This window comes from Hordeum vulgare, chromosome 5H (genome assembly GCF_904849725.1).
Source record: "Hordeum vulgare subsp. vulgare chromosome 5H, MorexV3_pseudomolecules_assembly, whole genome shotgun sequence".
In the NCBI taxonomy this organism is placed as follows: Eukaryota; Viridiplantae; Streptophyta; class Magnoliopsida; order Poales; family Poaceae; genus Hordeum; species Hordeum vulgare.
Window position 1 is genome coordinate 117,867,167 of NC_058522.1, and position 26,935 is coordinate 117,894,101.

Below are 26,935 nucleotides of genomic sequence, written 5' to 3' on the forward strand. Positions count from 1 at the left end.
AGGTCGCAAATCGTAGCACGGCTCAGACTCTTGTAAGCCAAGGGTCTCGACCTGTATATAAAGGCGAGTCCTTGAGGCCAATAGACTTGATTTACAAACCCTCTAAATCTAGGTTAGAGATTTCGCACCCTTGTAATTGAGATCATCGTCAATATAGACACATAGAAGGATGTAGGCTTTTTACCTCCATCCGAGGGACCGAACCAGGGGATACTCGTCTCTCATTCCCGATCAACCCCTTTGAGTCACCACCCTAGTGCGATGGCTCCAAACCTAAGTCCTTTTACAAGGATATCTGTCATGACAAAACCACGACACAGGGCGAGTGGTCTTGATTGATATGTTCAAGGGCCTCGAGGAGATGGTTGGGAAGATGGGGTATTGTATCTCATACCTAGCACGGGTATTTGTTTCTTTGTTGGAGGGGTAGCTGGAGTGTGGTATTGAACTTATGAGCCCTTTGGTGCCGATGAGTCCTTCATCTCCTCTCTATCTTAATTTGAGATGGTGTGTGACTTCGTTGTGTAGTGTCGGACATTGTGATTGTGCTCAACTTTCATGTCAATGAAATTGATCTTGTAAATCTATGTTGGCTAGGACATTTTTCTAATACATGGTTTGGTAATGGTCCAAGTTTTGTTTGGTAGGATCCCTGTGTTAGGATTTGAACACAATGCTCATGTGTTATTTAGTGCTACTGTCTATCGCACGGTTAAGAATGATATCTATTTTGTTGCATTTTCTTGGAAGATGAATTATTTGCAAATGCCAAAGTTTTTCGGCAACAAAGGGGTAAAGTTGGTTTCAAGCATGTGAAAAGTAAGCCCTCGCAAGTAATCGAATCTTGCCTTTGTCAACTATGGCGATAAACTCTATGATCTGGTTTGTGTTTCTTATGTTGGTACCTTATTGAAAAAAATGGTTTATAGGTATCATTAATTTGAGAGCAAATTCACAATGCGTATTTCTACATTTTGTAGAATTTTAGGGTTATTTTCCACTCACTCAAGGGTACGGTATGTCCTTGTTAATTGGACTATTGTAGAACATGAAGAGCCATGGACCTCTTCTTACTTGTCTTGTCATCTTCTTTTTAATCTTGTCATCGTATTGTGTTGTGTTCAGTGGTGAGAGACCTGACTCGGTCCTTTGAATATTATTACAGGAGAGGGCATCTCCAAATCTTCCAAGAAAATGAAAACCTAGGAGCCATAACCAGCAAATGTTTCTGTAATACTTACAGCGACACAGTGCAAGTAAGATGCTTTATGACCTGTGTACCTGCCTTGTTGGACCAAATTGATGTATGATGAGACTAATTTGTCCTATATTTAGTTTGTGAATTTCTGAGTAATGGGACGGATGAATCGAGGGTCATTCTTTTGAGGGTCATCATCATATTCAATAATTTGTGGCGCTGTTTTTCGAGTGTAGGTCTCGTTTACTTGAGAACATTTTGGTATTTGCAACTCCCTACTCACGGTCTGGTAGATCCTTGTTGAATAGGTTGTTGTACATTGTGAATAGCCTTGTCACTACTTATGTTGTCGTCATATTTGTGTTGTGTTGATTGGAAAAACCTAACTCTGTTCGTTCAGTATTATATCACAGGAAGTCGTGGTTATCACAGGAAGTCGTGGTTATCACAGGAAGTCATTTTTATCTTTCATGTTGTAATATTAAGCTTTCGGCACTACAAGTATCTTAGAAGCACTACGATTTCCTTTAGTGATTGATTTGACTTGTTTGAACCACTTGCATCATGGTTCTGATGCAACCATTATCCCTCTTGCTTCTTGAAACAAACAAATGTATTTTGTGTGCTTACTTCTTGATCTTGTCAGATGCCTTTCTTGGGATTCCTTTTTTGACATGCTCGCTGCTCATGGGTCCGTCCCTGTTAGACTGTTGTGCAATCTAAAGAGCCATGACCCCTTGTCACTTATGTTGTCATCATTTTTCCTTGTCTTGTGAAGTGCTCATGTGAGAGAACTGACTCGTTCTTTTGAATATTACAGGAACATGGAAGTCATGGTTGGTTGTTACAGGGTGAGTGCTCTTTATTGATATGTTCAAGGGCCATGAGGAGATGGTCGTGAATCTAGAGTGTTGCTTGTCATAACTGTTTATTGGAGGTGTCGCTAAACTGTGGTATTGAACTCATGAGCCCTTCGGTGTTGGTGAGTCATTCATCTCATCTCTCTCTCCATCCCTCTCTCTTGATTTGAGATGGTCCGACCATCGTACCATTGGTGACTTTGTTGTGTGGTGCCGGACATTGTGCTTGTGCTCAGCTTTCTTGTTAGTCAAATTGGTCTTGTAAATCTATGCTGGATAGGCCCTTTTTCTACTACATGGTTTGGTAATGGTCCAAGTTTTCTTTGGTAGGATCCATGTGTTAGGATTTGAACACAATGCTCGTGTGTTACGTAGTGTTATGCTGAGACTAATTTGTCCTATACTTAGTTTGTTAGTTGGTGAGGAATGGGGCGGATAATTCAATGGTTATGCTTTTGAGGGTAATCTATGGGATTGTTTTTGGATTGAGAGCATTTTGTTATTTGCATTGAGGGTAATGTGTGACTTGAGAGCATTTTTTTATTTGCAACTCCCTACTCACGAGTTGGGTACATCCTTGATGATGTGATTGTTGTGCAATGTGAAAAGTCTTGTCACTACTTATGATGTCAGTTTGTGTTGTGTTGATTGGAATGGACTGACTCAGTTCTTTGAATGTTATACCATAGCAGGTCATGGTTGTTACAGGTGGCGAGGGATGATGTGTCGGTTTTATTTAGCATGTGACCTTGATCACTTCATGGTGACGGTGAAACTGAAGTGCTTGATTGATTAAGTGGTTTGTGAAGTGAAGCACTTTTCTTCCTCAAGATGGGAGATATCTCTCGAGAACTCAAATGTTTGGCTACTTCTTTTATGGGTATTGTTTCCTGGTGGGTGTCTCCCTGGTTATTTTCATGTCTTGAGTCACCGGGGATGGACACCAGACTTTGCAATGCAATTAAATAATCGTGGTTTAGTTTTCTGCCGTAAAGATACCTTGTGACATGATTTTGTTTGGTTGAAAAAAATGGAATTGTTGAGATGAGATGCTTGTTGGTAAAAATGAATAATGGTTAAGAAGCCCTGTATGCTTGGTTTGTTGGCTGTAATCAAACTCATGAGCAATAAAAGTTGAAAATCATGTGAATGGAATCTTTCTTTTGTGATGGTTTTGTCTTGTTTGCCTCGGCTTTGTAAGTGTTTAAATTTATTGGCTGAAATAAGCCAAGTATTGCGATAAAAGGCGAATGTTGCTACATCTCTTATATTGCTAAGTAATACCTAACTAGACGGTGAGACACATAAGAATGAGAATATATACCAACCTTCATGGATTTGACATTGTCCAACCTTTACTCGAACCATTTAGATGGTGATTATTGCCATGTGGTAGGCGTGGCAAGATTATCAGAATTATACAAAAAAAGAAGACAACACATGTAGATCCTTGCTATCTAGAGATAAATTTGTTACCAAACCAAATTAAAAATAAATAAACAATAATTTGTGGCAAAAATAAATAACCAAGGTAAAAAGTGTGATTTGTCATGCATACAAGGTTTCTTTAGACATGGTCAAAGGGCCGCTTGCCTGTCTTAACAAAGTCTCCGGAGTCTTTAAATTCTTCTGGTCCAACTCCCTCGTCAACAACAACAATCTATCGCCGCAATATTAACATGCAAAGATAAGAGCATGAAACATGGAAAATAAACCAGTCCTAAATGTATACCGAAATTGAACAATAAATAAGAGAATATACTCACGGGATGAAGAAATCATATATTAGATAAAATTGTTAGATTACAACAATGGATATTACACGCGAAATATTGTCCAAATGTCATGTGTTATATAAATATTTTCTTAACAAAAAAACAAATACCGAAAGCATCAATCATCCCTAAAACTTAACTAAAACTCAAACGAGGAACGTCATCCCTACAACTTAAACTAAAACCGAAAGCGTCGAACATCGTCATCATGAATAGGAGCATCATCATCAACATCATTGTTGTATACTTGCCACACACCCATACAATCATCCATTTATCATTTGAATCTACAAAAGAAAAAGAAAAACAATTGTTAACACACAATGCATTGACATGATGCAAATAGTGAGAAATACACAAGATATTAGTCACATACAAAGGTTGAACGCCATGTAATATTTGTTTTTTCAGTCTTACCAAGAGTATTGCAGTTTGTGCGACCTCACACCAAAACTTCAGTTTTCCCAAATGCCATATCGACATGCACTGCCCATAAATTCATTCTAATCTCAGCACTCAAGTTTAAATTTAGGATCAAAATTTTATGCGTACATAGATCAAACAACGTATTGGAAACACCTGATTGTTGAGGTTGTGAACAATTATGCAACACTATCATTAATTTTTTTTTATTTACATAAATCTGAGGAAGAAAATTAAATTGAGTTCATAATATGTACTTTATAGGACAGGTTATATTGCATAGTAGGATTGCCTGATACACTAATTATATGATACTGGTCATCAACCCATGCACACACGTGGGCTAGTGATTTTGGAAACACAATGCTATTAAAAATTCAAATAACTTTTTGTCGTAATGTAATAGTAATTAGTGAACATTAATAAATTTTGAACATCTTGCAAGTGACCATTATATTTCATGGATTCAGAAGAAAAAAATATGGCCACTATGGGACGATAAAACTGAAAATTTCAAATAAGATATTCCACGGAATAACTAGAAGGGACCATGTATCTATGTTTGTGCAGAAAGAGCCGTTTTGGCTCCTGTATACTGTATGAACAGTTCAAAGGAGGACATTTATTTTATTTTGGTGATATACAACAAATCCATTGAAATATTTTATAGGTAACACAAAAGAAATATCTGTTTTTTTCTTTATATCACTTTTAAGTAATGCGAGGGAGATAACCTGGATTTTCAGTTCATTTATGTTGAAGAGTTTCCAAAAGAAACTTCCATTCTAAGACTTAATAAATGCATACGTATGCATACCAAATCTAAGGTATACATACTCATCTATAAGAAAAAAAATTCATGCATCATAAATATAGGTAGCTTAGTTGCTCCCTTTTAATTAGTACATCTAATCACGGATTAATTAATACATTTATTTTGCTACTGATTTTTATATGGTTTTTCTCTCTTTCGTATCGTGTAAAAATAAAAACATAGATTTATAGATCTTAAAAAAACAGAGATCATATGCTCTACATACGTGTGTATATACGTATGGCAAGCATAGGTAATCCTCTTTTAGCTTAGGCCCACTTAACCTAATCATATGATCCATGCTCTCCGACATCCATGCATCATGGGAAAAGGTGTAAAGTCATAATAAGAAATAATCCTAGAAATCAAACATGTAGTTCGGGACGTACGTGTAGAAAATAGAATTGTATGAAACCAATACGTACACACGTGGAGACACGAGATGCCACCAAATCACGGATAAGAAGCTCATTCGGCTATTATACGTCTTCCTTGGGGGCTGTCAACTTGATTATCCTCAATATCACCCAGGATTTCATTAGGTAAACTGTAATGACATGTTCAATGAGCTTCCTTTTTTGGTACATACCTTCTCCGATTATGTGAAATGGAAGAATCGTGTCAAAGATATGACACACTTTCAACATGAATCAGAAGCATACAACATGAGTCTTTCCTTTAGTATATATTCCATTATATGAGAATGGAAATACATGTATGCAAGGTCATATTTTGTGCTTAATGAAAGAAATAGAGAGAAACCTTATCTATTCACAATGTGTGCCTAATAACTGCACATGTATATATAACACATACATCAAGTTATGAACTACAACAAAAATATAGTTTATTAACATTGATTGAGTCAGCAAATTACAAAAAACAGCCCTTCCAAAGCAAGTTCTAGCTCCATATAACAGATTCATGAACTTAAAAAAATCAACCCAAATATCTTCTTAATTATTTAGTACATCAATTTAACAAAAGTATGACATTATAACAAACGAAGAAGAAAAAATATGAGGAAAGAGGTTAACTTAGCAACATCTGTTTAATCTCGCGTGTAGCTCCAAATAAATATTGTTATCTGATCATACAATGAATAAATACTGTTGCGGTGCCACCTTGACCTCCTGATGCATATACCTCCAAGTTTGCAACAACACTATCAAAGAAATTCCATTTGAACAGTGTAGTTTGTGCTTTAAAGAAGTGTATCATTGGGTGAGCATAAAACTAAATGATTAAATCCTAGTATACAAAGTGGTACCTTTTGCATGTAAGCAACATAGACAAGTAGGCCGAACAAATCGTGTAATGCTCAAAAACGCTTTATCCACTTTCCAACAAAATTAGAAGTGGTGCTTGAGTTTGTGAGTAGAGGTACGTCCACACCTTATTTGAACTGAATCGCCTAATTGGTTGTATAGCGCCTACAAATCTTAGTCATCCAAGTAATATGTATTATCAGCTGCTTGAAATTAAAGAACACACATCATCAGCATCCCCCATTACAAAACTCTAAGTTGTACTTTCTCATTATATACCAAGACATCCCCAAAACAAAACTCTAGGCTGTATGTCTCACATTTCACTAGCACAACATGACATAAAAAATGCTCAAAAGCAAAAAAAGCTCTCTTCTTCCTACTCCTTTCCAACCCGGGACCAGACTGCGGTTGCTGGGTGGTATGTGGTGGACAGACTGTTGGTTGTTTGTTCTTGTTCATGGTCGTACCTTTGGATTCGGTGTTGGGCACAGGGCAGAAATGACGAGGGTCTGCACGCTGGTATGCAAGGTCGCAGGGATGGTGATGTGGGATGGCGCACCGGGACGGAGGGTCGCATGCGAGTGGTGAGGGGCGGCGCCAGGACAGAGGATCGCATGGGTGTGCTGAGGCGGAGTGCGCCGGGATGCCAGGTCGTAGCCGCGCAAAGACTCGTGAGGGGCGGCGACCGTAGTGGGAGCGCTAGAGAGGAATACGGGAGGCTGGGGAAAAGGAACGACCTAGGTTAACTCTTTTTCAAGAATCACAATCTAGATTAACTTTGCAAGACAACTTCTGTTGATCTAGTCAAGAGGCTCCTGGGTTAGTGCATTGGGCTTTAAGTTCTGGTTGGTTGCAATGGGTAATGAGTTGCATATCTACAACACACATGCTACAATGTTTCAATACCCTCTCATTTAGGGTTTAAGATCTCCGACGGTGATCCGATCGCTGCCGCGAGTATCATCCACCGGCGGTTTCCCCGCTACGGTGTTGCACTTGGCCGAATTCGGTGGGGGTGCAAAGAGTTTTCTCTGGGCCAATGGCAGGGGACGATTGGTCATTCTCTTCCTCTGGATGGACTGGGAAGAACTTGGAAGTTATGCTGCAGCACTTGGATTTGAAGGATGAAGAGCTACATGATGTGGTTGTGGGCGAAGCGAAGGTTAAGAAACTCGAGGCGGATGCTAGGTGGCTTGCGATTGGAAGGCTGCACACATCATGCCCCTTCTCCTCATCGGCAACGTTAGAAAGCGTAAAATCCGTATGGGGATTGGCTAAAACCCGAAAGTACAAAGAAGCAGGGGATAATCTTTTTGTGTTCCAAATGTTCTGTCTAGGGGACTGTAAGAAAGTTGTCCATGGTGGTCCGTGGCTGTTCCGAGGCATGGTACTCATAGTAGAAGATTATGATGGAAGAGTAATCCTGCTTCGGTCGCCCTTGATGGTCTATACGTCTGGGCTCAGATTCACGGGATCCCTGACATGTATCGGAGTACATACATTGTGGATCAACTTGCTAGGCGTATTGGCAGGGTCGAAGAAACCCAGCTTTCTCCAAGGTTGTTCTATGAAGGTGACTATGTACGAGTTCGAGCGTGTGTACTCGTGAGCAAGCCTCTCACCAGGGTTACGGCGCGGTCAGTCATGCGAGAGAGCCGGCGCATGTTCCCTTTTAAGTATGAAAAATTACCATACATCTATCAAGTTTGTGGACTCATGGGTCATAACCATGAGGAGTGCGGAGATGGTGTTTGGGAGGTGAAGCAGAAGCAATGGGGAAGCTGGATGTTGGCACTGCGTAAGGAGGTAGCGCCGGGGATGAAAGAGGAAGATGCTACTGCGACAACAGACCTTCCCTCGCAACGGCGCCAGGAATCCTGCTCCTACGGCTACGCCTATAGGGACTTCCTTAGCAAATATGCAGAGGATTTCCCCACGGCCTTGGAGACTTGCGTTGGTGTTCCCTTGAAGAGGAAATTCTGATGTAGCACAGCGGAAGTAAGTATTTCCCTCAGTTTGAGAACCAAGGTATCAATATAGTAGGAGGAGAGTTCAAGTACCTGCACAAACACAAAGAGCTTGCACCCAACGCTATGAAGGGGTTGTCAATCCCTTATAGATTGTTTGCAAAGTGAGAGGTGAAAGCAAAGAGTAAACAAAGGAAAGTAAACGTGAAGAAACGATAGTTGTGAATAGACCCGGGGACCGTAGTGTTCACTAGTGGCTTCTCTCATGAAAGCAAGTAGACGGTGGGTGAACGAATTACTGTCGAGAAATTGATAGAACCGCTCAAATTCATGACGTTATCTAAGGCAATGATTATATCTATAGGCATCACGTCCAAAACGAGTAGACCGATACTTTCTGCATCTCCTACTATTACTCCACACGTCGACCACTATCCAGCATGCATCTAGTGTATTAAGTCCAAAAGAACAGAGTAACACCTTAAGCAAGATGACATGATGTAGATGGACAATCTCATATCTATGATAAAAGCCCATCTTGTTACCCTTGATTGCAACAACACGATGTGTGCCTAGCTGCCCCTTCTGTCACTAGGAAAGGTCACCACACGGTATGAACCCAAAACCAAGCACTTCTCCCATTTCAAGAATCATAGATCTAGTTGGCCAAACAAAACCCAAGACTCGGAGAGACTTACAAGGATATCAAATCATGCATATAAGAAATCAGGAAATATTCAAATATAATTCATAGAGAATCTAATCACAAATCCACAATTCATCGGACCTCGACAAACACACTGCCAAACAGGATTACATCGGATAGATCTCCATGAAGATCATGGAGAACTTTGTATTAAAGATCCAAGAGAGAGAAGAAGCCATCTAGCTAGTAACTATGAACCCGTAGGTCTAAAGTAGACTATTCACGAGTCATTGGAGAGGCGATGATGTTGATGTAGAAGCCCTCCAACTCCAAAGTCCCCTCCGGCAGGGCACCGGGAAGGGTCTCCAGATGAGATCTCGCGGAAACGGAAGCTTGCGGCGGCGGAAAAGTGCTTTCGTGCATGCCCTGATTTTTTCTGGATTTTTAGGGAATTTATAGGCCAAAGAGCTAGGACAGGGGAGCGCCAGGGAGACCTCAAGCTTGGCTGCCGTGGGCCCCCATGGCCGCGGCAACAGGGTTTGTGGGCTCCCTGTGGGCCCTGTGCGTTGGCCCTCAAGTCTCCCGATCTTCTTCCGTTCTGGAAAAAAATATTTCGGGGATTTTATTCCGTTTGGACTCCGTTCCAAAATCACATCTGAAAAGAGTCAAAACGCACAAAAAACAGGAACTGGCACTTGGCACTGGATTAATAAGTTAGTCCCAAAAAAGATATAAAAGGTAAACAAAACATCCAAAGTGTGAAACCATCAAAAATTATAGATACGTTTGAGACGTATCAAGCATCCCCAAGGTTAACTCCTGCTCGTCCTCGGGTATGGAAGTGATAAAGAATGAATTTTTGATGCTTTCATGCTACCTAGCATAGATGTCCTTTGTAACTCCTCTTATGTGACGTGAATGTTCAGATCCGTTATATTCAAAACAATAGTTTGCTATTGACGTGGAGACAATAATAATTCAAGCAAACTAGCAAGGTAATCACGAACTTTCAAAATAACAAGGCCAAAAGAAAGTTAGCCCTACAAAATCATATAGTCTGGCTATGCTCTATCATCCTTGCACAACAAATTTAAATCATGCACAACCCCGGTATTGGCCAAGTAATTTTTTTCACACCTTTACTTTCTCAAACTTTTTCAACTCTCACGCAATACATGAGTGTGAGCCATGGTTTTAGCAGTATAAGTGGTGTGGAGTGTGGTGGAGGTTGCAATGTAAACAAGGAGAAGATGGTCACATTGACTAGGCATATCAATGAGCTATGCAGATGCTCATCAATAGATATCAACGTGAATGAGTAGGGATTGCCATACAAATGATGCACTAGAGCTAAGAGTATGTGAAAGCTCTTAAAGAAAACTAGTGGGTGTGCATCCAACTAGCTTGCTCAAGAAGACCTAAGGCAATTTTCAGGAAGCCTATCATTGGAATATACAAGCCAAGTTATATAATGAAAATTTCCCACTAGCTATATGGAGGTGGCAAAACGAGAGACTCTCAATCATGAAGATCATGGTGCTTGATATGCACAAGTGTGGAAAGGTGGTAGCATTGTCCCTTCTCTCCTTTTCTCTCATTTTTTTGTGTGGGCTCTTTGGCCTCTTTTTTTTATTTTGGTGGGCATCTTTGGCCTCTTTTATTTCCTCACATGCGACAATGCTCCATCAATGATGATCATCACACTTACAACTCAAAACTTAGAGCAACGATGACTCTATATGGAATGCCTTCAGTAGTGTACCGTGACAATGATCTAGCATGGCACAGACATCAATGGAAACATCATGCTAGCTATCTTACGATCATGCAATGGCAATGTAGAAGTGGCGGAACATGTCATGTTGGTAGTTGCATGATAATATATCTCGGAATAGCTTTGAAAAAGCCATAGTAGGTAGGTATGGTGGCTATTTTGAGGGAGTCTATATGGGTGGTTTTGTGCACCGGCTAAAGTTGCACGGCAGTAAAGAAGATAGTGATGGTGGAAGGTGAAAGTGCATATAAACCATGGACTCAACATTAGGCATGAAGAACTCATATACTTGTTGCAAAAGTTTTAGTAGTAATCTAAACAAAGCATTCAACACATACTCCTAGGGGAAGGGTTGGTAGGTATAAACCATCCCTCGATCCCGACCGCCACACAAAGGATGACAATCAATAGATTAATCATGCTCAGACTTCATCACACAGCGGTTCACCATACGTGCATGATACGGGAATCACTAACTTCAACACAAGTATTTCTAGATCCACAACACCTTACTAATATAACTTCAATATTTCCACAACCACAACTCAAAACTATTTGAGATGAATCAAACTTCTCTAACTATTCAATGCACATGAAGGTGGAAGTTTTCATATCCCTTTGGATGACTACCCCTTTTGAGACTAATTTCATAGCATAGATCAACTACCAAGACATTCACCGCCGTGCTCTAAAATATATAAGTGAAGCACATAGATCAAAAGCAACTAGCTCAAAAGATATAAGTGAAACACATGTGAGTTGAATTGTCTAACCAAAGGATATAAGTTAAGCTCGACAAAATCATGGTGAGTGGATGTCTCTCTCTCTAGGTGTGCAGCAAGGATGATTTGACACAACAAAAATAAAAGACTCCTACGATACAAGACGCTCCAAGCGAAACACATAACATGTGGTGAATAAAAATATAGCCCCAAGTAACGTTACCGATGGATTGAAGACGAAAGAGGGGATGCCTTCCCGGGGCATCCCCAAGCTTAGTTTTGTACGGCATCCTTGAATCAACTTAGGGTGCCTTGGGCATCCCCAAGCTTGAGCTCTTGCCACAATTTATCTTTTTGTCAATAAGAACTTCACCCAAAACTAGAAAACTTGACAACACGAAACTTAACTAGAAACTGATGATAACATTAGTATAAGAAAGCAAACCACCACTTCCTTAGGTACTGTAGCAAACTTAAATTCTACTTATGTTGATGTTGGGTTACTGTATTTTCAATCTTCCATGGCTAATACCCCCTGATACTATCCATAGTTTCATCAAAATAAGCAACCAACTCAACAAAAACAGAATCTGTTAACAGCAGACCAGTCTGTAGCAATCTGTATACTTAGTATACTTCTGCTACTTCAACAATTCTAAAAAATTACGACTGTCTTAAGAATTTACGTAGCAATCAGCATAAAAAAGAATCAACTCAAAATCTCTTACATTTGGTTTCACAATCTTCAGTGTGGTGCTCCTCTAATCTTACTAGCGACTATCCTGTCGAGAGATGCATGCGCTCCACCGCTCAGCATAGCTAGCTAGCCTCCCTCCCCACCGCGCCGCGGGCCGCCCCGGCCGTGGCGGCCACCTCCCCGGCATAAATGGCCCGAAGGTCTCGCTCCGGATCCAACAGTTCCTCATGCGCCAGCCCCGTGCGCTCCCCTCGGGCCGTCGGTCCGTCCCCAGCGTCGCCAGATCCCGATCCCGTACCCTCGCCGCGGATCCGGCTGCGGGAGGGGGGATCCGGCAATGGGGCCACGGGCTACAGGCCGCAGTCCGCCGGTCCGTCCGCAGCCGCGGGGGGGACTTCGGTGTGCCCGGAGGACCGGACGGTTCCCTCGGTGTCACCACACGCGATGAGACGGCCGTCTACCTCGCCATCTCTGCCGGTCGTCGCGCCGGATGGACAGCCGGATCCTTCGGCGCGTCAGGCGACAAGGCTCTGCTCCATCATAGTCGCGCCGCCCTGATCCCCGGAGCCTTCATGGACGGAGGTGAGTCACCGTAGGCCGCACGGTACTGCTGCAGGACCGCCGGTCTCTGCGAGGAATCCGAGAGCACAGCGCTCGGACCGCGACGGCGTAGTTAAGGCTCTGAGGCAACGAGAGCTCTTTTTATCCCAGTTCCACGGCCGCTGCTTCTGTTTCCTGAGAAAATGCCACCGTTTAGCACAGTGTAGGGATCCCATACACTGGATCATCTGTCGTCGAGCCGGGCACGTCGGCCGGCTCTGCCCCCAGAGATCCGGCGCGGCGCCAGCAGCCGCAGCAGTTAGGTCGAGGTTGGGGCCTCCTCCTCCGGGGCAACCCTTGCAAGTTCGTGTTAGGTTCCCCCCTCCACCCTCCACTCTCGCCGCGGGTCCGATGGCCCAAGCCATGCTGCTCCACGTCGATCCCGTGCGCCGGCCTAGGATCAGCCGCTCCATGGCCATCCCATCCCCGGAGGTGGACCAAGCGGTCTTCCTCCTGCGAAACCACGCTGTCACGCTCTCGGCCGCAGACGGGGTTAACGCCTCGTCCCCCATGGTGGTTGGGAGAGCCCTGGAAGCCCAGCTCGCGGTCCCGGCGCACTCTCTTCGGGTGACGGTGCACCATCCAGAGCACTTCTTCGTCATCTTCACGCAGCCGGCGCACTAGGTCAATGTCGTGCGCCGTAGTTCTATCAGGGTAGACGGCGCCTCCTTCTCCATTGCCTCCTAGCACGAGCACAACCACACGTCGTTCGGCGCCCTGCAGCTGCACGTCCGTGTCGTTATAGAGGGGGTGCCGATGCAGTTCTGGTCCGTCGACGGGGCGAAGGAGATCCTCGGGGGAAGGGTCAGGGTGGACCGCCTCGACAGTAGGACGCTCGAGCGCGGCCACACCAAGACCTTCGCCTGCTGGGTGTGGACCAACGACGTCGCTAACATCCGCACCAGGCACACGCTCGGGGTGCTGCCGAGGGGGGCAGGTCGTATCGAGGAGATGGAGGGCTTCTCCCCGCCTGACAGGAGGGTAGCTCCACCTCCGGCCATAGCAGAATACAAGATGCTAATCCACGTGGATAGAGTCGAGGACTGGGCGCCTCCCTCTCCCCGCTCTTCCCACTCCGGCCAGAGTGGGATCCCGTCCTCGGGATCGGACGAAGACTCCACGGCTTTCCCGACAGTATCCTCTGCTCCCTGGACGATGGGGATGGAGGACGGCCAGAGGCCCGACAGACACCCCCGTCTGAAGCGGGCGCCTGTCGCCAGCCTGGGCTGTCGCGGCCTACCGCGGGGTGGCCAGGGAAGAGACCAAGACGGCGAGGACAACGGAGGCAACGGGGCCGGCGGCCACCGTTCATGGAAGGATGTGCTGCTTCGTCGTGGTCGAACCGCGGCTCAGCCTGTGCCTGTCGCGAACTCGCGCCAGCGCAGCAGGTCCCCTCCGACGCGCCGTTGACAGAGGGACACCTCGGGCCGCCGTCACGGCGACAAGAGGAGCTCGTGGCAGTCGCGCCAGCCAATGCAGAGGGGCCGCTCCAGGCCTCTCTCGCCACTCCCAGCCAGGGAGGCCCCTGCGGCCGCAGGGCACTCGGCTACCGATAGCGGCAGTAGAGGAAAGGATCCGGTAGATGACTTCTTCAGATCAGCAAAGAAGCCACTGCTGGCCCCTGCCGCCGTTGATGGGCTAGCAGCGGACGTGCACGCAGCGGCAGAGGCCGTGCTTGCGGAACCACTGGAGTTTGACAAGGAGGCGCTGGACAGGACACCGGGAGAGGCCCTGCAGCTAGATGCCTTCAGCCCCACGCTCTCGGCCTCGACGTCGGACTTCGGCCAGTTCAGCAGGGCCACCCCTTCGGCGGCTAGGACCCTCGAGGTTCAGTTAGGGGCTGTGACCAGCAAAGTCTTCTTACTGGAGATAGCCGCTCCAAGCAGCGCGGCCTCGACGGCCTCCCTCTTCCGCGCTCCCAAGTCGCCGCTGCTGGACCGCCCCACCTTGGCCCCGCGGCGCTCGGTAGCGCCCCCGAAGAGCAAGGCCATCTCGGCACCTACCCGTCACAGCGCCAGGCAAGCGTCGGCTGGCTCGACAGTCCCGGTGGCAAAGAGAGCCTCCCTCCGCATCGTGAAAGAGCTGGAGCTGTTAGGGCCAAGGGAGAAGATGACGGCAGAGGTGGCAAAAGCGCTACTGCAACGGTTCAAGGAACCTCTGACGGACAACGACATCGCAACCATAGCCAAGCTCACCCGCCTAGACGGCGAGGCTCTTAGGGTCATGGCGCGGATGGCTTGCTCTGATGGGATCGCCGAGGAGGCCATAGTGTGATCATGTTAGTAGTCTACTTTAGCAGCTTGCGGTGGCGGCCGGTCGCAGATCGGCTGGAGTTAGGTTTCTTCTCTAGTTCCCAGGATAGAGGATTAGGTGATCGTCGTCGCTGGCACCCGTTTGGGCCTAAGGGTGGGTGCCAGCAATCCCTTGTTAAGTTGGAAGTGTTCTTTATGGGCCCGAGGCCAAGTAGAATTTGCCACCGTAGTATGCCTTCGTTTCCCCATGAGTGAACCACTTAGCCCGATCATGTGTTGGAACGTCCGCGGCCTAAACAACCCGGCAAAGCGGGCATCCGTAGTAGAGATGGCAGCAGCACACCGCGCCGTCATACTATCTCTTCAGGAGACAAACATTGCGACGTGGTCTCCGGAACTAGTCCGTGAGTTAGGAGGTCAAACCCTCTCCGGCTGTGTCACGCTCCCGTCGATGGGCACTTGCGGGGGAGCCGCCATTCTATGGAACAAAGACCTAGCTACCATTACCTCCCACGCCATAGGAGAGTTCGCCATCACGGCTAAGGTTTGCCTGCTTGGCCAACGTGATAGCTTCTGGTTATCAACGGTCTACGGGCCGGCGGATGACGCGAGAAAAGATAGATTTCTCTCGGAGATATCTCGATCTGCTCTGCCTGCAGCACAACCATGGCTTATCAACGGAGATTTTAACCTCATTTACGAGGCTAGGGACAAAAACAACCTTAATCTAAATCGTAGACTCATGGGATGATCCAGATCAACCCTAGATATGACAGGATTGAGAGAGATTAGATGTAACAACCGTAGATACACATGGACAAACGACCGCCGAAATCCCACACAGATGAGCATAGACAAGTTCTTCTGCAACCAAGCATGGGAAGGGTTGTTCCCATCGGCCTCTCTCCATGCGGCAGCCTCGGCCACCTCGGATCACAGCCCTCTGATCCTAGCAGACACCAGCAAGGTAACTAGCGCGGCGATTTTCAGATTCGAAAACTTCTGGCCGGCGTTCCCAAGATTCCACGACACGGTAGCTAGAGTATGGAATAGGCCAGTGCAAGACACCAACGCCTTCCAAAGGCTGAACACTAAGTTGGTACGCACCGCCAGGGACCTAAAAATCTGGACCAAAGGGTTCTTTAGTGAAGCCAAGCTCCAGTTCCATATGGCAACAGAGATAGTTCTTAGATTTGATGTAGCACAGGAAGAACACACCCTCACGGACGCTGAGTTCAACCTAAGAAGGCTTCTCAAGCTCCGGTTGCTGGGCCTGGTGGCTCTAGAGCGTGCCCGCCGACGGCAAGCATCCCGACTCACCTGGCTACGTCTAGGTGACGCAGGCACAAAATTCTTCCACGCCAAAGTAAGAGCAAGAAATAGGAAAAACTTCATCCACTGCCTGCAAGTGGGACCAGAGATAGCTACAACGCACGAGCACAAAGAGAATGCAATTTACCAACACTTCTGCAATCATCTTGGGGCCACGGTGGATCGCCACACGGGCATAAATTGGGACAGGCACGACATGCCGACAGTACAGGATAGAGGCCTGGACAACCCCTTCACAGAGGAGGAGGTCTGGGAGCCAATCAAGGCATCCTCATCGGAGAAGGCGCCAGGCCCAGATGGCTTCACAGGGGCTTTCTTCAAAGCTTGCTGGGGAACCATCAAGCAGGATATCATGGAAGTTTTTCATAGCTTCTACCACCTAGCCAGGGGCGACTTTAGCAGCCTGAACACAACCATGATAGTACTCCTTCCAAAAAAGAAGGCGCGATGAAGGTGCAGGATTTCCGACCGATCAGCCTAATTCACTCAGTAGCTAAGTTAATTTCCAAGGTTCTAGCTATCAGACTGACGGGGGTGATCAGCAGCATCATCTCCCCGGCGCAATCTGCCTTCCTGAGCTCCAAGTCCACACAAGATAGTTTCCTGTATGTTCAAAACGCAGTACGCTCGCTACACCGTAAGAAGAGGCCCGCGCTGATATTCAAGCTAGACATCGCCAGAGCGTTTGACAACGTCTCCTGGGAGTACCTATTAGAGCTCCTCGAGCGGCTAGGGTTCCCGTCGCATTGGCGCGATTGGATATCTCTCCTTCTCAGCTCCGCGACATCGCCAGTCATGCTAAACGGCTCCGTCGGCCCAAAGTTTAGGCATCAAAGAGGGCTCAGGCAGGGGGATCCTCTATCGCCCCTACTGTTTATCATAGCCATCGACACACTGCATAGGCTAGTGGAGGCAGCAACGCAGCTAGAGATCCTAGCGCCGCTGCCAGGAAGAGATATCACGTTGAGAGTTAGCCTCTATGCGGACGACGTGGTCATCTTCGCCAACCCTGACAAGGGGGAGATCGACGCCCTGTTACAGCTGCTGCGGGACTTCGGTCATGCCACGGGCCTGCACGTAAACCCTGCCAAGTCGACAGTATCCGCCATTCGCTGTAGGGACATAAACCCCGGCGACGTCCTTGCAAACTTCGGGGGACAGACACTAGGCTTCCCGGTACGATACCTAGGTCTGCCTTTGACGATCGCTAGACTCCTCTTAGTGCACATACAATACATCCTCGGTAGGATTAGGGCCAGACTCGCTGGCTGGAAGGGGAAGCTTATGAGCATCGCAGGCAGAGGGGTCCTAGTCCGCAGCGTCCTCACTGCCCTGCCGACTTTCGCCCTCGCTGTGCTATGAGTACCAAAGAAATTCCTAGACGACATAGATAAGGCGAGGAGGCATTTCCTTTGGGCTCAAGACGACCCAATCACTGGGGGTAAATGTAAGGTCAACTGGCCTATGGTTTGCTCGCCAATCGACAATGGAGGCCTAGGGATTTTGGAGCTAAGTAGATTCTGCAGGGCTCTCAGGCTGAGATGGCTTTCGCTGTCTTGGACTAGCCCAGACAGACCATGGATTGGTTCGCAACTACCATGCGATAACGGCGCTAGGAACCTTTTCTGTGCCTCTACGGCGGTCTCACTAGGAGACGGGGCAACGGCCTCCTTCTGGCACTGCTCCTGGACAGGAGCGGGAAACCATAGATCGGAATTCCCAACGCTGCACAAACACTCTAGAAAGAAGAACCGTACAGTGAGAGAGGCCCTCCAAAACGACACATGGATTAAGGACCTTGCCCACGGCAACAACGCTCACATTTGGGTAGAGGCGCTTAGGCTGCATAGATGGTTACAAACTTCAGGGCCTCACCTACAGGAAAACTAAAGTGACAGCATCTCTTGGATTCACGAGGCATCAGGTCTATACTCCGCTTGCTCAGCGTACAAGGCTCAGTTCCAGGGGCACACAAGATCACAATTTAGGAAGCTGATCTGGGCTTCTTGGGCACCTGCTAGACTAAAAATATTTTACTAGCTGCTATTGCGAAACAGGCTATGGTGCAACGACCGCCTGGAGAGGAGGGGCTGTCCTAATGGGTACTTTTGCCAGTTGTGCCTCCGAAATCTGGAAACGGCAGATCACTTGTTCTGGCAATGCACGAAGGTGCTTGAGGTTTGGACACTAGCGTCGGCCAGACACGGATGTGTCTCTCTTAACCCAACGGAATGGAAAGACAGGACCACACCACACGATATCATAATGGACATGATAAGCAAAGCCAGGCCAGAGCACAAGAAGGGATTAGGACTATGATTCTACTTATCTTATCACAAATCTGGAAGGAGAGGAACAACTGCACCTTCAGACTGAAGACTCCCGCCGTCAGAAACAAAACTATTTCCATACAGGATACCATGGAGCTTTGGAGGCAGGCAGGTGCTGCCTGTCTCGTGCACCCCTTCGGGGACTCAACGGGAGTAGTCATGTAGTGGGCTTTTTTCCCTACGGGGACGGATGTGTCTTATCCTTTTTTTGTTTCTTCTGAATTTTTCCTTTGATCCGTCATGGATCGCCACCACCTTGTTGTATTCCCGCTCTCTACCTACTTCGTTTAATATATGACAGCCAGCAGCTGGATCTTTCAAAAAAAATTCTCTTACAGATAAAAAATGAAAATTCTTTTCGTGAGCAGAAAGTTTCTGTCTTTTCCAACATGACCAAACGATCATCCCCAAGACTAATCATAAAGGTTTTGCTTGGCACAAATGCAAAAAGAAACACAAAAAACACAATCATAACAGAATTATGAAAGTGTGGAAAACACAAAACAGAAAGAAAAGGATAGATTCGTTGGGTTGCCTCCCAACAAGCGCTATTGTTTAACGCCCTTAGCTAGGCATTGATAAATCAATGATGCTCAGACAAAAGACAAGAATTGAAGCACAACGAGAGCATCATAGAGCATGTGAAAGTCACATCTAAGTCTAACATACTTCCTATCCATATGCATTTTATAGGAAAACAGACTGTCAAGACAACCAATAGTTACAATATGCAAGGAAGAAGAAAGAGACAATAGCAATCTCCACATAACGAGAGGTGATTTAGTGATATGAAAGTTTCTACCACCATATTTTCCTCTCTCATAATAATTACATGTGGGATCATATTCGAATTCAACAATGTAACTATCACATAGGATATTCTTTTCATGATCCACATGCATGCAAAGTTGACTCTCTTCAAAAATAGTGGGATTATCATCAACTAAAGTCTTGACTTCTCCAAACCCACTTTCAATAATATTGGAAATCTCATATTCATCATGAGGCTTAAACAAATTTTCAAGATCATAATAAAAATCGTCGCCCGACTCATGATCATTGCAACAAGTAGTGGACATAGCAAAACTAGCATCCCCAAGCTTAGGGTTTTGCATATTATTAGCATGATTGTCACTAATAGAATTTATAGTGAAATCATTGCAATCATGCTTTTGATCCAAGGAGCCCTCGTGAATCACTTCATTAATTTCTTCCTCACAATTTTCAGATGCATGCATCTTAAGAAAAACTCCATAAAGATAGTCAAGTGCACTCAATTCACTAGCAATTGGATCAACATAATTGCATCTCTTAAAGAGATTAGCAAGTGCATGAGGATCCATATCACTAGATTTTCAGCAAGTGAAGATGCAAGCATATTGAAGGCACATGGCACACAAGCGAACAAGGAGCAGGAGAGAAAAATGGCGAACGAAAAAGGCAAACGAAAAAGGAAAAGGAGAAAGGCAAATGAAAACGGCAAATGTGAAGTGGGGGAGAGGAAAACGAGAGGCAACTGGCAAAAAAGGTAAATGCAAGAGATGAGTTTGTGACACCTACTTGGATATATCTTGACTTGATCTCTCCTCCGAGGCAACAGCGCCAGAAATCCTTCTGCTACTGCGTCAAAAGACCTTCCCTAGCAACGGCGCCAGGAATCCTGCTGCTACGGCTACGCCTATAGGGACTTCCTTAGCAAATATGCAAAGGATTTCCCCGCGGCCTTGGAGCCTTGCGTTGGTGTTCCCTTGAAGAGGAAAGGGTGATGTAGCATTGCGGCGGTAAGTATTTCCGTCATTTTGAGAACCAAGGTATTTATCCAGTAGGAGGAGAGTTCAAGTACCTGCACAAACACAAAGAGCTTGCACCCAACGCTATGAAGGGGTTGTCAATCCCTTATAGATTGTTTGCAAAGTGAGAACTGAAAGAAAGAGTAAACAAAGCAAAGTAAACGTGAAAGTGGAAACGATTGTTGTGAATAGACCCGGGGGTCGTAGTGTTCACTAGTGGCTTCTCTCATGAAAGCAAGTAGACGGTGGGTGAACGAATTGCTGTCGAACAATTGATAGAACCACGAAAAGTCGTGACGTTATCTAAGGCAATGATTTTATCTATAGGCATCACGTCCAAAACAAGTAGACCGATACTTTCAGCATCTACTACTATTACTCCACACATCGACCGCTATCCAGCATGCATCTAGTGTATTAAGTCCAAAAGAACAGAGTAACGCCTTAAGCAAGATGACATGATGTAGATGGAGAATCTCATATCTACGATAAAGCCCATCTTGTTACCCTTGATGGAAACAACATGATGCGTGCCTTGCTGCCCCTTTTGTCACTGGGAAAGGTCACCACACAATATGAACCCAAAACCAAGCACTTCTCCCATTGCAAGAATCATAGATCTAGTTGGCCAAACAAAACCCAAGACTCAGAGAGACTTACAAGGATATCAAATCATGCATATAAGAAATCTGCAAAGACTCAAATATAATTCATAGATAATCTAATCTCAAATCCACAATTCATCGGATCTCGACAAACACACCGCAAAGACGATTACATCGGATAGATCTCCATGAAGATCATGGAGAACTTTGTATTGAAGATCCAAGAGAGAGAAGGAGCCATCTAGCTACTAACTACGGACCCGTAGGTCTAAAGTAGACTACTGACGAGTCATTGGAGAGGTGACGATGCACCGGGAAGGGTCTCCAGATGAGATCTCGCGGAAACGGAAGCTTGCGGTGGCGGAAAAGTGTTTTCGTGGATGCCCTGATTTTTTTGGATTTTTAGGGAATTTATAGGCCAAAGAGCTAGGGCAGGGCAGCGGCAGGGAGGCCACAAGCTTGGTTGCCGCGGGCCCTCCCTGTCCACGGCAACAGGGCTTGTGGGCTCCCTGTGGGCCCCCTGCCTTGGCCCTCAAGTCTCCCGATCTTCTTCCGTTCTAGAAGAATTATTGAGGGGATTTTATTCCGTTTGGACTCCGTTCCAAAATCAGATCTGAAAAGAGTCAAAAACACAGAAAAAACAGGAACTGGCACATGGCACTGGATCAATAAGTTAGTCCCAAAAAAGATATAAAAGGTAAACAAAACATCCAAAGTTGACAAGATAACAACGTGAAACCATCAAAAATTATAGAAAGGTTTGAGACGTATGAGAAGACCATGCAGCACGAGGAGGTCGATCGAGGGATCGTGGAAGAGCAGGTGGCAGGGGTTGGGGCAATCCTTATACCCACCCGAAATCACCCCTACGTAAGAGATCTTCCCAGGAGGCTGGTCTGGGTGAGGGACATGGCAAGGAGGAAGATGTGATGAGCCCTTTGAAAACAACTAGGCCGGACAGGGAAGGACCGGAGACTGAACCGGCAGCCCGTCAAAGTCTGAATTTAGCTCTATCAGCTAACCAACATAAGCAAAACCTTGTGGCACACGCGGCATCCAGGAGCACTTTAAGCCTTTATCAGGCAAAGGAGCATGCAATAGGGGCTGGGGCAGATGCAGATTTTCGGATTTCTGACACACCACCGCCACCACCTGCGTACATCTCCCCGCGAGAGATAAAGAAAGCAAACAAAACAGCCTCACCGGTCAAGTGTAGCAATTTGGGGGTAGCAAGGACATCAGACAAAGCTTTGGCAATAGCGGCGGCCTCCCTCGAGGAGGACCGTCGGGCCTAATGTCGATCCTATGTTGGAACTGTCGCGGGTTGGGCGACCCCACAATAGTCAATGAGCTCCGTGATCTTGCGTGGGAGAGTGTGCTGACGGTCCTATGTGTTGTGGAGACACAAATAGCAAAGAACAACGTGGATGGTTTGGCAAGGACTTTGGGGTATGATCACGTTTATGGAGTAGGGAGCTCGGGGAGAAGCGGCGGGCTGTGCATGTATTGGAGGAAGCCTCTTATGCTGCAGCAATGAAATTTTTCTCAATATCACATCGACATGGAGGTATCACAGGATGGGAGAGACCCATGGCGTTTAACTTGTTGGGTATGGGGAGGCGAATAGGAGCATGTGATATAAAACATGGGACATCATGCGCTTTTTGAAGGCAGATAGCGACCTTCCGTGGCTGTGCATTGGGGATTTTAACGAGGTCCTGAGAAGGGAAGAGCGGTTTGGACCAAACGAACGAGATGTGGGACATATTAATGCCTTCAGAGAGGTGGTGTATGTATGCCAGTTAGGTGACTTGGGGTATATGGGACTCAGTTGCACCTTCGAAAGGAGAGTGCAGAATGGGGCCACTTGTAGAGTGAGACTTGACAGAGCTATGGCGACGGTGGAGTGGAGTTCATTGTTTCCTTGGCTTCTGTCCGTCACCTTCATGCAGTCAAATCAGATCACTCCCCTATTCTCCTTCTTAACAACATGGAGGTGCACAAGCAGCGAACTAGCAAGGGAAGGCCGTTCCGATATGAGCTTATGTGGGAAAGGCACAATGATTTTCAGGCAGTGGTACAGGAAGCATGGACGGCCTCGACAGCCAAATCAGCTCGGGAAATAGGAGACAAGCTGCAGTTAATGGCGGCGACTCTGAGCGGCTGGGGATCCACCATGTTTGGCTCTGTCCACACGGAACTGAGGATGTTGCGAGTCAGGCTTGGTGAACTCTAAGAGAATCCGTATCGGATAGCAGCCTCAGGCGAGGAAATTAAAGCGGAGGATAGAATCATAAAGCGGAGGATAGAATCATCCAGTGGCTGCTAGAAGGGGATCAGAACACGAATTTTTTTCATCAGAAGGCGTCGAGTAGGCGAAAGAAGAACTGTATTGTGAACCTGACGCGCCCAGATGGGACTATATGCAATGAGCAGATGGAACTTCAGCAAATGGCGATCGATTTCTATGAGAATCTGTATGCATCTGAAGGGGTTATTGGAATGGAAGAGCTGCTGTCTCATGTACCTTGTAAAGTAACAAGCCCCATGAATGATACGTTATCAAAAGACATAACCGAAGGAGAGGTGAAATGCGCTTTGTGTCAAATGTATCCCACCAAGGCCCCTGGACCTAATGGTTTCACGACTCACTTCTTCCTGAAATACTGGCATTTGTGGACGTTCATTGTTATTATTCCTAAGGTACAAAACCCCACACTACTATCTCAGTTCCGGCCCATTAGCTTGTGCAATGTGATTTTCAAAATTACATCCAAAGTACTTGCTAACCGACTAAAGCAGATTCTGCTCGAAATTATCTCTGAAGAACAATCGGCGTTTGTGCCTGGTTGCCTAATTACTGATAATGTCATTACGGCATATGAATGCCTTCATTTTTTGAAGAAGAATAGGAGCAAGAAGAATGGGCATTGTGATGTCAAGATTGACATGATGAAAGCTTATAATCGTGTCGAATGGGTATATCTGGAGGCCATCATGAAGAGGCTAGGTTTTTGTGACATGTTTGTGCGCCAGTTCATGAGAGGGGTTACTTCGGTTTCGTTCTCTCTTCTATTTAATGGAATGCAGACTAGTGAGTTCAAGCCATCCAGAGGCATCAGACAGGGGGATCCTATCTCTCCCTATTTGTTCTTATTAGCGGCCGAGGGCCTTTCCTGTATGCTAAATCAAGCAAGCAATTAAGGGGCCTTTGAGGGGATTCATATTGCTCCTACGGCACCTAAGGTAAACCATCTACTGTTCGCGGATGACTGCTTGCTATTCAACAAAACTACCCCCGAGAACGCCTTGAAATTAAAGGATATCCTAACCATGTACTGCCAAGCATCTGGGTAGCGTATAAATAATGATAAATCCTCCATTTATTTTGGGAAGGGATGCCCGGCTTCACAACGAGAAATGATAAAGGGAAATCTTCAAATCCAGAAGGAAACCATATGTGAGCGATACCTGGGGCTACCATCGGATGTGGGACAAGCAAAGAATGGTGTTTTCTCATACCTAAAGGATAGGGTATGGAAGAACATTCAGGCTGGATGGAGAAGTGTTTAGCAGTCAGCGGCAAGGAGGTGCTGATCAAGTCGGTGGTGCAGGCTGTACCAACTTACTCCATGGCTCTCTTCAAACTACCAAGGGGTTTATGCCAGCATATAACTTCTATGATTCAGAAATTCTGGTGGGGCTGCAAGGCGGGGGAGAGAAAAATTGCATGGGTATCCTGGGAGACCATGTGCCTGCCGAAGTATAAGGGGGGACTAGGCTTCCGAGATATGGAGATCTTCAACTTAGCACTGCTCGCCAAGCAGGTTTGGAGAATTCTTTCTGAACCCAATACCATGAGCGCGAGGATACTCAAGGCAGTGTATTTTCCAACCTCCGATATTCTATCTTCCCAACTAGGTTCACGGCCATCACAGATTTGGCGTGCTCTATGCGAAGGAAGGGATATTTTGTACACTCGACTGATCAAGCGGAATGGAAATGGCGAGAATACGAACATCTGGAATGACAACTGGCTACCAGGAGATCATTGTATGCGCCCTCTTAATGTGGTATCTTCAAACCCCCCGGAGAGAGTTGCTGATTTTATATCACATGTGGATCGATGCTAGGATGAACAAGCTGTGGCAGAACATCTGCTCCCGATGGATGCAGATATAGTGCGCCAAATCCCACTCAGTCATACTCCTCAAGATGACTTCTACGCTTGGCATTACGAGCTATCAGGCGTGTTCTCGGTGCGCTCGTGCTACGTGATGGTTATGGCGACGGAGCTTAGACGAGAGAGATGGCTCAATGGAGAAGCGGAACCATCAAATCTTGCCTAGGAGGAGAGCAATTGGAAGAAGCTGTGGGGGGTTCAGGTCCCGGCCAAGCTTCAGATATTTGCATGGTGCCTTGCCCGTGCGTCCTTGCCGATGGGGCAGGAGAGGGAGAGTCGCCATATGACAGAAGACGCATGATGCACGATATGCCATGCCGCGATTGATAGTTGGAGAGATGCATTTCTAGACTTTAACATGGCTAGAAGTGTATGGTCCCTGCGCGATGATGATGATGACTCTTTGCTGCCGGTGTATGGCGATGAGACGACGGACCCGAGGCTATGGCTACATGGACTATGTAATACACTGAGCAAAGATCGGTTTGTGGTTGTTCTTACTACGCATTGGGCGATTTGGTGGGCACGGTGAAAGGCGATTCACGAGAAGGAATTCCATAGCCCACTGTCAACACATCTGTTCATTGAGCGCTATCTACAAGAATTAAGAGGATTACCAGATAAGAAGCATAACACCAGGAGGACGGCAAACACACCATCCCCATGATGGATTCCACTTGCTATAGGAGAGGCGAAGATGAATGTGGATGGAGCTGTGGCCAAGTCATCAAATATCAGGGCGGTTGGAGTCATATGTCGCAGTGCACAGGGAGTGTTTCTTGGGGCTTCAGCGACAATTTTTCATGGAGTGACAGAACCGGCAGTGATCGAGGCCCATGCATGTAGAGAAGCAATAGCCCTGGCGGAAGACTTGATGATCACCAAAGTGCGCATAGCATCTGACTGTCTGTGAGTCGTTAATGATCTGAACAGCCAAGTGCGCCGTGGAGAATATTGCATGATCTTGAATGACATTCAGGAGAGAAAATCGAGTTTTATCAGTTGTGATTTTGTTCGTGAACATCGTGATAGTAATAGTGAGGCACATAAACTTGCAAGGATGGCTACTACCCTAGGTCTAGGCCGTCATCTTTGGTTTGATTGTCCTCCTAACAACCTATGTATCCCCAAAACATTATGAGATGAATAAAGTGGGTTGTCTATCAAAAAAATATGCTACAATGTTTATGTTGCGTATGTATTGTGAACTTTGCAACGTATAGTCAAAACATTGTAGAATATGTTTTGCTTTATAGGGTGTATCCTTGTAGTGGAAGGAGGCTTCCACCGCCTCGACGAAAAAGGTCGTCCTCCTTAAGAATGAAGCTGAAACGTATTTAGCTCGTGCCAAAGTCCTCAACGAGAAAGCGGGGACCTCGTGAGTGCGAACCCTTTTATCTATAGGTGTCTCTACTGTTGTGGAGCCTATGAATGTTTTGTTTATTTAAATTATCGTGGTTGCATCCCATATTTTTTTTGTTTCTTTCTTAAAATGATGTATTTTGTATTATGACGACGAAGCTTGTTCCAATGACTCAGTTTTTCTATCTTAATTGTCGACTTTACTGACGTATAATGCTTTTTCATTTATTTGGCTATATAATAATAAAGTTCCTTGTTATGAAAATGTTCCTTTTTAATGTGCACCGCGCATGCAAGAAGGATTGGAATCTTGCGGATGTGTGAATACAATCCG